This window comes from Drosophila innubila (assembly GCF_004354385.1).
Source record: "Drosophila innubila isolate TH190305 chromosome 2L unlocalized genomic scaffold, UK_Dinn_1.0 4_B_2L, whole genome shotgun sequence".
Classification (NCBI taxonomy): Eukaryota; Metazoa; Arthropoda; class Insecta; order Diptera; family Drosophilidae; genus Drosophila; species Drosophila innubila.
In genome coordinates, this window is record NW_022995372.1 from 10,714,134 (window position 1) to 10,727,599 (window position 13,466).

The window sequence follows — 13,466 nt, forward strand, 5'->3', positions numbered from 1 at the left end:
GCGTGTGTATGTGTATCTTTATTTCATGTCATTAACGCAAATTGAATGTTATACGCATTTAAGCCCTTTGAGCCATTGCATGCGCAATTGACTTTTTGGGTGTGGTTCCTCGAAATGCCTTTCTTTCGAGTATGTGCACATTGCTCCTGACTTATGACCCTTAACACTTTCCCATTACGAGCACTCGTACTTTGGTTGAGCGAATTATATAAATAAACTGCTTGGCCGCAGCCATCACAAAAAATGGTTGAATTTAAAACGTAAATTAAGAGCTTAAACTGTTTGGATTGAAGATTTAAAGTTTGCCAGATTTTAATCGATTTATTTTTAGTTGCAGTAATATATAAATTGAAAATATAAGATGCAAAATATAAATTTGTTAAATTTGAAATATGTCTTCTCTTATCATCTTTTTTATACTGTTTCCTTCTTGCAATTGCAACTGTAACTGCCAGTATTAGTTTTACTATCGCAAATTTCGCAACTGCAAAACAATCTCATAAATTCCATAGCCTCCTATTCCTTCTCTTGGCCATTTTAATGACAGAGTGCTGAATGCTTTGGCATAAGCTCGTTTGTCTGACCTATTTCAAAAATAATAAAAATAATAATAATAAATATATAAATACGAATACTTGTGCAGCAATTGCAAAAATGTTCTTATAAAATGCCGCGCTTGCATAAGTATGTATATTTAAACTGAGACAAGACTTGATCTCTTTTCGTTCTGTTCGAGATGGAAAATAAATGCTATGCTATCTGGCAGGCCTTGAGGAAAATCTACATTTTGACCATCTTCTTTGCATATTACGCGCAACTCGCAGATGTCGAATAAGTGAGTCAGTGAGTGAGTGATTGAGTGATTGCGTGAATGATTGAACGAGTGAGTGATGAGTGCATGAGGATGTGGTGCAGCTGTCCTTGGTCGAAGAAACTGATTTCCAATAGAACACTGACTACATATTGCCAATGTCAGCTTCTAGCTTCACACTCTGTGTCCTTTAATATGCATCCAGTCTTCACACGCAGTCTTCGCACTCTCCTGCTGCCATTTGCATACTTTCAGAATAGACTGTCGTTTGTTGTTAACTTGTTATTCCACTTTTTTTTCGCTTTTGCTTATACAGTCGGAAAATAGAGCTATAAGCCGAGTATCTGTCTTGCGTCTTGTTGCTGTCATTTCAGGCTAATGTCTTCGCTCTGGTTTCCTTTTTCGTGTTCAATGTCTCTGGCTCTTGTCATTCCATTGCCACACACTGTCCTGCACACAGTTCTTTCTACTATACTCTGTTTACTTTCTATTGCTATTTCTGTTGTTGTTGTTGTTATTCTTCTTTCTGTTATGTATTTATCAAGACAGTTGTCGTCCTTCATGTGCATCAACATCGCTCAAGTCTGCTTAATGTGGCATTCTTTTATCAACTCTCTTATATCGATTGATGAGCTTGTTTAACTGCCATACCAAACTACTCACGATTAAAACCTGCTCGAGTTTCACATTTAATGTGCTATAAAATACAGCGAAAAGAAAATATATCTAGAGATAGTGAAATTCTATTTATACCCTGAATTTAGATCTTAACACACTAGACTATTTATAAATGTTTTGACAATTTTTTAAAAAATCCAAAAATTATTTTCACTTTCAGGCGTTCCACATAATTTATACGACAAGATCTTCAGAGAGGTATGTTAATATGTGAATAACTTACTCAACAGGGCAATAAACTTCGTTATTTTTGAAATTGCTTTTAATGGAAATGTTTCTCTAATAAGTTAATAGATCTAAAATGAAATCGACCATAAAAATGTCATAAAATATCTCTCATACATGTTGTAATTGTTAAACCTGAAATTCGTCACATTTACTGCCCAAATATACTGATTATTTAAGACTTAAACAAAATCTCCTTAAATTATGGAAATACCCTGGCATGCATCTAAGATAATTAAAGACAAAACATTCGAAGGTTAAGAGCAGATCATGTATAATTTATATTCCCTTGTAACATGTAGACAATATGTAACACTTTCATACTTTTGATTATACAATTAGAAACTTATTTACACGTCTATCTATAGATTAATTCCAGTATTTACCCAGTCGGTGTTGTATAAAAGGGCACTCCACTCTTCCCTTAGTTAGCGCGAAGATAAGCGGCTTATTCTGTTCGCTTGAAGTGCCAACTAGCTAAAACACGTAAAAACGAGACTCCGACTAGGAGTTAAACCTGTAGGGAAACTCTGTAGCGATTCATAAGGTTGGTTTATCCGGCAATTGAATTTCAGATGAAGTATTTTATCTGCAGAGCAACTGCAATTAAATGCATTTAATTGTTTATTAATGCGCACTTCCAGCAAACGGTGTGAAAAACTCAATTAATTTGTTGCTATTTTAAATACGACGCAGACAATTTAACATGCCCCACGACTGACTGACTGACTGAACTTAGTCTGTCTCCCCATATTGGCGGCATTTCTTATTATTATTATATTTTTTTTGGGTCGACGCGTGAGACATTGCCTAATGGTCCGCGTCGCATTCTGTAGGGTCTCTCCCTTTTGATTTATGCGGTCTGCACTTGTTTTAGAAGGGGCTGCTGCATTGATGCGCTCAGCCAATTTAATTGCGCTGGGTGGATTTTCGGATTTTCACACTAAGTTCGTGTTTCCTGCACCATCACGAGAATACAAAAATAGCATAACATGAACTTTCGGCATGTGGTGTGATGATTAATGAGACAGTTTTTATGATGATGCACAGTGAAAAAATTCAATTGAAAACACAACAAATGATAGTCAAAGTCTACGTTAGAGTATTATAAAAAATAATTCAATTTATTCAATTTTAAGTGCTTAACGATACATTTTAAAAACAAACCAATTTTTGATATCAAACTTTTTTGGCTATTGTCATATTTTTAAGTTTTTATACACTTCAGCTTGAAGCCTATTTGTAGTTTCGTCTTTTAAAGTTGATTTAAAACTTTCATATTAAAAGTAGTATTTAATTAATTTTAGTTCAGCTTAGTTTTACTGCTCTTTTCATTTGTTTTTTAAGCATAAGTACACAAACTTCAACTGTTGCTTTTTTCTTTAAAGCTCTTAGCTTCAATTCTCATTATAAAATTAATTTAACTAAATACTTTTATGTGCATTCGAACTTACTTTATAAACTTTTTTTAAATCAGCCGGAAAGCTTGAAAGTTTTTCCAATAAATCCAATATAAACTTTAATTATTTTCAGTATATGAATTATAAAATATATATTTTTTAAAATAGTCTGCTAGTTTGAAACCACTGTGCAGTGCAGTCAACCTTTTTATGATGAGGGAGGATAGATCTCCGTGAATAACATGGAATTGCGTTACGAAAAATGCATAACAGACATGAGATTGGGGTTGTCGAAAACTGTTGGGGATGGGGACTGTTGCAATCATTACCGAGCTGAGCGATAAGCGATGTTGCATGCGGTGACACAACTGACGATAGCAATATGATGTGTGCTCTGTATGTTTTATGCTCGTATACTCGAATACTCGTGTACTCGTATCTGCTTTGTGTGTGTACTTGTGTCTTGTGTGGCTGACAAGCACGCGAATTGATGTGCCACTTGGGTGAAATGCTGTTGACTTTGAGAGATTTATGTGTGCATTGCTGACAGCTGCCAAAAATGAGCTGCTAGGCGAGTCATGAACTTCTGTCTTCTGTCTTCTGTCTGTGTATCTTAACGACAGGGTCTGTCTCTCGTCGGTCTTTCGTCTAGAATTTTAGGTTCGGTGCGGTTCAGTCCGGTTCAGTCCAGTCCGGGCGGCATAATTAGCAATGGGTCCACAAACTTTTGACTCAACTGAAGGAGAGAACAGAAGCTTAGCTGACTTAACAGCTGCGTTCACTCCTATTATTGTGGTTGTTGTTAGCTCAACTGCATGCATAAACTAAAACTCAAATTTGCACACAAAATCCCAAAATGTTAGGTGGCCCACAAACGGGTCGGGTGTAGGGGAATATGAGCATACAGAAGACAACAGCAAGCTGGTTGCCAAGGGACAAAGTCAGGCAACAGCAGCAGCTGCAACAAAAGCTCAGCTATAAAACTGTAGAGCTCGACGCTCATTATTCAAATGTGTGTTGGGGTTTTATTATTCCAAACACAACGAGAAATCCCAACTCTTTCTTTCATTCCATATTAGCACGAGTATATTCAACAATGTTTCTTATGGTCCTATATATATGAATCTCAATTCGAACTTTAATGCAGTATACATTAGCTGAGAACAATGTTAAATTGCATCTATTGCATATATTTTATCTTTTTATAGAATATTTAAACAACAAAACATAAAATAAGCTACTTACAATAGGAAAATTAAAAGCATCAATATACACGCAAATTTTTGAATATAGTTTTTGCAATATTTTACTTTTATTTGTTTATTCTTCTTCACAACATTCTTCACTTATTTTTTTCTATGTGAGAAACGAACCAGATCGTTGGCAGCAAACTTCTAAGAACTGACATTTTGGCCATGGCGGACAATGCATTTCGTACTTTGATGAAGTTGTTTGGACTTTACCCTTATTATCAGCTTTAATGGCCGCCATCAATGTGCTAAAAACAATTTATATGCAAAATAAAAAATACAATGTAAACTTCATTGAAACTCTCAAATACAAATAAACTGATACCACTGATTTTTTTCGGGATATAAAATACTGAAAATTATTCAAGTTAATTCTATATCATGCTTATAATATACCTTAGAATTTTGCATTCTTCTGCTTAGATATTATATTATATATTTATAGTATTGTATAACATTTATAATTTGCACTGCAGTATTTTCTCTTTTGACATGACTGGATCAGTCATCATTTATCATAAATGGTATATCACTTAATCGGCTTAATTAAAATCATTAAAGTATTACAAAGATTATGTAGTAGCAATTCATTGTGTATACCCAATTTTTCGCAAAACTAATTTGATTACTGTATGACATTGTAATAACTTCGCCAACAAATTCATTTAACCGAAGCATACAAACTGTTTAATTTCAACCGATTCGCCTATAAACATTGCTTTGATCTCGACATGTAGACAGAAGTCATCATGTCAGAAGCAAATAAGTTGATCTTAATGGGAATTCAAAGTAACTCAAGGACTAGGAACGGCATTCCTTTGAGGCAATCATAAAAAAAGCGATTTCAAAAGTCAAACGTTTGATCTGCCCCAAGGAGATTGTCATGCATGTCGACCTGGACCTGGACGTGCAACACATAGAGACTAATTAGCTACAGAGAATGAATAAAAAGCCAGCCGACTGTCACGTCTGGGAAATGCAATGCACATGCGTTTAATTAGTCAGCTATGGTTGCTGCAACTTGGAAGGAATCTAGAACGGAGACGAGGGAACTTGACAGCTTTGTGAATGAGGGCGTTACATGAATTACATATTGCAGTTTTGGCGCTGAATCAATTTGAAGGCAAATAACGTACAGAAATCGTTCCAAACGATTTGATTGGAGTAAATTGCGACTCCTTCTCCTTCCATTTTCTTACATAGGACTCGCAATTCCGCTGTTTTCTCCTGATTCCTGTCTCCTTCCTGTGCTTGATTTTGTTTGCTTCAGATTTTATTTCCTTTTCTTTTTTTGTGGATCTCCACGTTTTTCGTTTCCCGTGCTGGCTTGTTTACATGACAGTCGAGTTCCATTCTGCGGTCTTCGCTCTAATTGCGACTTGGCAATATATCAGAGCACACACACGCACACACACACACACACACACACCTACAAAATGCTACCTAAGTACACACAGATACAGTAAGAGAAGTGTGTACTGAGATATGTTGGCATCTTTGTTAGCAGCTCTACTGTTTTGACATTTGCTTACGCGTTAAAGCTGACAGGTAAAATGGATTTGTTACGGCAATAGAACCAAAGCAAGGTTGGCTCGTTGAGGTAAGGAGAGAGCAGGGGAACTCAAATGGGTGACACGTGAGAAGATAACTCTCCTGCTGCGGATATATGTATGTATATAAATACTATAGCCAAGTAGAAAGGACTACTGAATGTCGACATAACTTTAATATCTTAGTATTTTTAAAGGAGCATTTTTTACCAATTGATAAATGTTTTCCACTTAGTTTAGTTAGTTAAAGTTAAAGTTTTTTAAAGGGAACTTATCATGGGATCAGGCAAAAATATATTTGTATTTAAAGATCAATTAATATTAAACGCATTCACTTCCTTTTATTGTTGCTAATTTTAACTGCGAAGAACAATTCATATACTTTTATATGAAAATATACAAAATTTTATTCAAATAATTTTCTACCCAAAAATAGAATCTCTTTTTAAATACAACTTTGAAAAAAAAATCTAACCATTCTTCTAATTTTTTTATTTTTGCAATCACTTTGGTTGCAGTAAGCTGGATAGCATTCTTTAGAATTGCTCTCGGCTTAGCTATGTTATCTGTCGGGTCAAAGCATTGCACATTGAGTCAAAGGTTAGTGCGTTTTTAAAAGAAATTGGGGATCGAAAATGACATTTGAAGTTAGCAACGAGGCTTAATGGCATTAGCATTAAGCAGACAACGAGAAAACAGTTTGAATCCAAATGAAGGAAAGGCATTGCAGCAGCAGACAAGACCCTTCACTAATTATAATTATCAATGGCAAAATAATTAAGCACAAATTTATCAGGCACGAAAGGAAAGAAACTGCTAAAGAGTAATCAAAAAGTTGAGCTGTGATGATTGAGAATGAGCAGGATGTGTCTCAAAGGAGAAGTTACTAATTGCGTTAAAAGCAAAGCCATATTAAAAGCACTTTTAATGCTAAGCAGGCGAAGGCTTGAACTGACCTTAAAGACACATTATAGAATTTAATAAATTCACAGCAAATGTAATTCTGGCTTGCTTTATTATATATACAATCCGTCAAGACCGTGGCGGGGTCTTGTGAGCTCATAGTAAGTTAGCTTTCCAATGAAATGCCGATGACCAATTCATTTAAAAGATCAGAAAGCGAACTTGCCAAATGTGCAGAAAAAAGTTAATAGATCGGACTCAAAGGAAACAAACGATTGTTCAACAACATGAAACAAACGAGACCATTTTTGTATTAAAATCCAAAGAATTTCGTGTAGCTGCTATAAGCAAGATACCATTCTGGCCAAACATTGTAATATTGGCATATTCAGAGAAATTGTGTAAAGTAATTCCTGCTGAGCTGAATAAAGGCACGATGAAACTTCAAAGGCCAAATCAATTTCACACAAGAAATAAATAATTTTAGCCAAAGATTTGCCATGTGCAGAAAATTTCATACAAAATTCAAAAAAATAATTTTTTTTTTTACTAATTCTTAAATATTCTACATTTTTTCTCCGATTTAATTTTTTTGTTGATGTATGTACGTTGGGCTTTTTTATTTTGGTATTTTTATAACAGATGTCAACAATTCTTTTATCAATATGATAAGTTCTCTTAAAAGTCATTTAAAATTATCAAAAAAGACAGAGTGAGTAAAATATTAGAATTTTGATTTTTGCAATTTTAAAATGGACACGAAAAGTTACTTAGGCCGAGCTTAAAACTTGAAAGTAAACCTCACGAAAGGTCAAATGTCACGTAGCAGAATACAGTGTTCAATCTTTGAAATGAAAAGTGAAATGAACCGCAAAATTTTATAAAAATAGGCAATATAGATTTTATTGTAATATACGCATAAAAAGAACAGTTACCGACACGGACACAGACAAAGGGCAATTTATTTTTAATACTGCCCTTAATGCAGATCAACGTCGAGATTAGTCGAACATGCTTGTGCATGATTGTGCATGCTCTTGCGCATGATGCAACAAACAAACGAATGCAACTGGCACTGTTAATTGCACTCATTCACACGGACAAGCGGGGCAACAACAAAGCCGGTCAGAAGTGGCCTCTAACAACAACAACAACAATTGCAAGAACAATTGCAGCAACAATGACAAGGATTACCCAAAGAGTCGTCGCCTTGACGTCGCGGAAACGGAAGCGTTAGTTGCAAGGATATGTTGCACTACAGCCAGCACAATAGCCGCCCATTCCATTCACAATTCATCCATTCACAACTTACAATTCTCTTATGCCCCAAAGTGTCCCCCACCCCCGCTTCCCCCTCTCTTTCCCGTGTGTGCACAGCAATTATGTGCAATTGAAGTTTCATTGTCAGCATTGCAGATTGCAGTTGCCAGACTCTCTTCCTGTCACTGTCTCAATATCTCTCTCGCTCTCTCTCTCTCTCTCTCTCTATCTGTCTCTGTCCGTGTCCGGGTCTCGTTCGTTGTCCGTTTCCGACGTAATTGTTATGCCAATTTTTAAGGCGCCGCCTGCTTGCCAAATTAAATGAAAATCAAATAAAGCCCCAAACACATACATATATATATTTATGTACACATACATATAGCCCAAATACATAAATGCGGTTAAATTTGCAGCGTTAAATGTTAACAGTCGATTTTGCAACTCAAACATCAGCCCATAAAAATATCAGCGCGTATTTGCGTGCTCGAGCTATGTTCCAGTTCCTGCTCCTGCTCCTGCTCCTACTCCTGTTCCTGGTCCCCAGCTACAGATCCTTCTCCCTTTTCTACCCCCCCTTGCTCCATTTCTTATCTACGGGCAACTGTCGTTTGGCTTAGACTTACGAGCTTGGGGCGCAAATTGACAATTTCTCTGAAATTGCACAAATACTTACGAGCCTGCGCTCCACTTTTTTATAGCAAATTACATGGCCGCATATGAGTGTCTATGTGTGAGTAAGTATCTGTGTGTGCGTATATATGTGTGGGTGTGTGTGTATGTTGGCATGTAATAAAATCGTTTGCCTGCCTGCTGCGTTACCAGAGGGTTTTATGATTGGTTTTGCAGCCAAAACCCAGAAAAAAGGGGCAACAAAACCAAAACAAGAAAAATGAAACGAAAAGGAGAAAAACGAAAAATAAATAAAATATAAACTGCGTTATGTTTATGCGTCAAAGGAAAAAAATCCCATAGGACGTCATCAGCTTGCGTATAATTAAACATTAGACGACGGTTATAAAATGGGAATCATTGAACATCATTGCTATGAGTCGATGATGATCACAAAGATGAAATTATGGAATATAATGTATGCTGCTGGGAAGTTTTTGAATTAAGCTTAAAGATTTCATTATGAAATTTACTTTGAGAAATTCTTAGGATTGTTGAAAGATAAATTCTTTTATATAAGATGAAATCATCTTGTTAAACAGTCATTGAAAATAATATATTTAGTTTCTTTTGAAGTATAAAATATTATTTTGTTAATCTAATCTTAAATATGGCATACTAAAATTTAATTAAATATTATTTGTAAGACTATTAATTTTTACCCAAAAAATAATACAATTTTAGATTTGAGATTTTATGTGTTATTTTCTTATCTTCCAAACCTGAAAGCAAATTTTTCTAGTCTCGTTTAGCATATTGCCACAATCATGCTGTTTGTTTAATAAAAGCGAACCGTGCTAACAAAACAAAATGAGAGCTGACCGTGTACCATCTACACGAAAAACTTATAAAGCAATTAAAAAGTTTTTAGCAATGTAATGTATGTAATTTTTATTTTTCCCTCGATTTTTGGATGTATGAAAAAACTTTTAGATCAAGACACAGACCATGGGCTAAACACAATTTTGGCAGCAGGTGCGCAACACAAATGCAAAACATCATTAGAGGTACATACTCTATATAAATATAGTCATGATAATCAGACCCATAATATGGCGGTGAGTGCCTTAAAGTATGCTTAATATTGTGCACCTTTAGTGCCTTTAAGTTGCTGGACGCTGAGACAAACTTGGAAAGCGAACTTTTCCCTTTAAGTGCCTTATTCTCCAGTAACTTGAGAAGCTACGTAAACAAATGGGAAAAAAGAAATATACACAAACACTATACACACATCAAAGTCCCATTTCTGAAAGAAACTCCAAAGTGCCTTTGAGAGAGAGTCGCTAACAAAATGGCGGCGGACTCGACGAGGCGTTTGGCGTTTATTTGCGTTTATAATGTGTGAGCTATTAAAATTTTAGAGGTCCTTTCTGTGTAAGTGTATCAGTGTGTGTGTATCTGCCAAAAGCAAAATATACTATATAAATTAATTTCTGAATTCTTTTGTGTTGAAGGAAAGTGACTAAGCTATCCCACATATGTTGCAACAGATTTTAAGAGAATTGTTTAAATCTTTCATAGATATTTTTGCTTCTGATCTTGTAAAAACGCTAGCTCTATATTACGATGTCATACCTTATCAATCTTTAAATGCGTAACACGATTTCAGAGATAAGTTTTATTAAGAGACCTCTCATGTTGAAACTATGGAATGAGTCTTAGCAAGCTTAATCTGATTAAATTCAAATATCCTTGAGTTCTTTAAATAACTCAATAAATGTTTCAAAATGAATAAGTTAGAGTATTCAACATTCGGCACATCCAAAAGGTTGGCAATGCTTTTATGCATGTTTTTCAGTTGCCCGTTTTTTTCGCACAGCATAAAATGAAAATTAGCTGATTTCTTTTGAGCAGATGTGCGTTACGTTGGCTCTCGTTTCGTCTCTCTTAAAGCTTTTAGCAGCTGCTGCCAAGCGTTGTAAACATCATTTTAAGTGAAACTCTCACACCGTGTTTGCACTTTGTAGAAATGTTTGCTGCTCAACGCATTCGCATTCATATTTGTGTGCAGCAGTGTGCACAAATTAACATAAAATGAATGCGAGACGTGGTGGCATTTTATTTGCGTTTTATATTCGCTCATTTTGTGTGCTATACCTTTTAATACTCTGTACATGATGTGACTCACAGCTTGCAATTATTCAAAACATTTCATATCACAAGCTGAATAAATATGAAGTTTTTAAGTATGTGAGCTTTTAAAGCACCTTAAAGTATTGTATGTAGACATTTAATCTTTAAAGCTTTCTGGGAGGGTGAGTGATATAGAAAGCATAAGAAGCTTAAAGAATATAAATCTTCACATATAGACACATTTAAAGCACATTAAGAGATTCAGGTAGTAAAGCGCATTAAAGCTGTATAAACTTAGTACAGACATAATTAGCTCTTGAACCTGTTTCAAGATGGAAGTGAAATTGAATGTAAATATAAATTAAAATTAAAATATTTGGTTGTATTAAATAGAGGATACTTAAAATTATGCCTGTCATATACAAACATTAAAAAAAAATAATAATTGGGCTTTTGCTGGGCTTTTATTTACTGAAATACTTTGTCCTTAAATTTGTTAATGCAATTATTTACAGAGCATTTTGCAGTCAGCCATGCCTTTGCCAGTTTATTATTTATGTTTTGTTTTCTTTTTAGCCAGATTTTGCTGCAGCTTATTTTTTATGCATATTTTATTTGCCATTGCATGCGTAATTTTATTTGCCAGCCCGTCCTTTTACCTTTTTTTTCCAGTGCTGCCTGCTCGCTAGTTGTGTGCTCTTAGTTGGTGGCAGGTAGTATAAGTTTTATGGCCATCGCTGCGCTTTTTCATTTCATTTTTTTTTTTTTTTTTTTTTTTGTAGGTAGTAAAAAGTGTATGTGCCACGTTACAAAATGGCACTCGTTGTGGTTATCCTGCCAGTTGTCGTGACGCCACTGCGGTTGTTTGTGTTGCACTCGCCAGTTGTTGCTGTTGTTGTCGTTGTTGTTTCTGCTCTTGTTGGTTTGTTTGTCACGCTACCTTGGCCAGGGCCAAAGCAGTAGGCAACATGCCAAATTAAGTGCTCAGGCTCATGCCAGAATAGCTCTCACTTGCCACAGCGCGAAGGAAAGGGGAGATCCTGCGCCAGGTTGCCGTTTAAGTTGTCATGTACATTTTAATTTTCACATTGTACATGTTATGACAGGTTTGCACTACCTACGCCACACTTTGAAGTTGCAATGTGAATGGAAAAATAATAACAATTTTCAAATGATTATTTAGTTAAGACTGAAACTGCTTCAATCGAATATATATGGAAAATACATTCCATTCAAAGTAAACTCCGAGGTAGCCACAATAGTGAAATTAAATTGACTGCTTTCAAGAGCTGATTTGGTTGTGACTCTCTTCCTGCTGCCGATGGTGCTGGTGGTGCTAGTGGTGCTGATAAGCCGTCAGGTTCGTCGTCGTCTTGTGGTCGCTTCTCAAGTTGTCGCTGTAAAGTGCGGATCTTGTGGTGGTTGAGTTGCCAAAGGCAACTGGAATACGAAGGCAACCAAATTGTTTGCCGCAGCTGTTGATAAGTTTTTAATTAAGTTTAAGAGTATTAGCAGGCACTTTAGCTGAAGCTCAAGCGGAGGCCATGCGACTTGGAAATCTATAAAAGCCACAAGGACTCAGCATTACTTACGAGCTCTACACCAAAATAGGAACAAGACCAAATTAAATGCTTAACTTGAAGCAACTGCTGCCTCGGCTGCAATTTTCAAACAAAAAAGAAAAAATAAAATAAAATTCAAAGGAAATTAAGTACAGCTGGAGCTTTCTCGGCACAAAGTCACGCCACGTGTCGCTGCTTTGCAAATGTTTTTAATACATATTCTTTAAATGTATTAAGTATACGCCACGTATGGCGTACAGCGTCGAATGTTAACGCCCAATAAAATGTAAGAGAATTCAAGAAATGAACCAAATAGGACACTTGATAACGTCAATGTCTATTTGGTGTAAATGTCTTTTATTGATTTGTAAAATGAAATTGAAATTATTTTCAATGACAGCAGTTTAGAAGACGTGACAATGCACAAACACAGTCTACGGAGACATGGGTCATGTGATAAAAAAAATATACGTTTATTTATTATTAGACTTGATTGAAAGCGGAGGATTGGAAAAAAGTTGAAAATCGCCACTTGCTCATGTGACACTTTTTAGCTTCCTTTGAATGATTGAAAAGTACAAATCGCATCGCTTTGCTGAAGGCTTCTGCTTCAGCATCCACAATTCATTCCATTAAATCAACTGAAATATATGTATAAAATATTTTAGACGAAAATACACACATGGACCTGTAAGCCTGGCCAGTTCAACTGCCAGTTGCTCTCGACTGTCAAATCATTTTGTGATAAGGATTTTCGTCGTACAGCACATAAGCATGCACGCACACACTTCCTTGTCCAATGTCCTGATTCCTGTCTGTGCACAGACGGACCTAGCCTGCACGGAGGACGCCTTTTCATAACTGACGACAAATGAAAATGTCAAAAATGTGTGCACCATGCTGCTCACACGGCAGCCAAATGAGAAATGTCTTTTATTTGTACTAGAATAAATTTAATTTGAATCTCTTTTAACAATTGAAAAGAAAACACAGAAGAACAATTTATTATGTTCCATTTTTAAATAGATTCGTTTGCAGCAAAAACTTTTAAATTCTTAAATAAATACCAAATACTAATTTGGTGT

General features: G+C 35.6%; 1 long non-coding RNA gene across 1 annotated transcript in view; it reads left to right on the forward strand.

Annotated features, from left to right (window-relative positions):
• LOC117781959 overlaps positions 1-13,466 on the forward strand; it is a 33,192-nt gene that overhangs the window by 16,950 nt on the left and 2,776 nt on the right. The window contains exon 2 of the long non-coding RNA XR_004617216.1: positions 1,650-1,687. This is a non-coding gene — a long non-coding RNA (uncharacterized LOC117781959). The remainder of the gene's footprint in view (positions 1-1,649; positions 1,688-13,466) is intronic.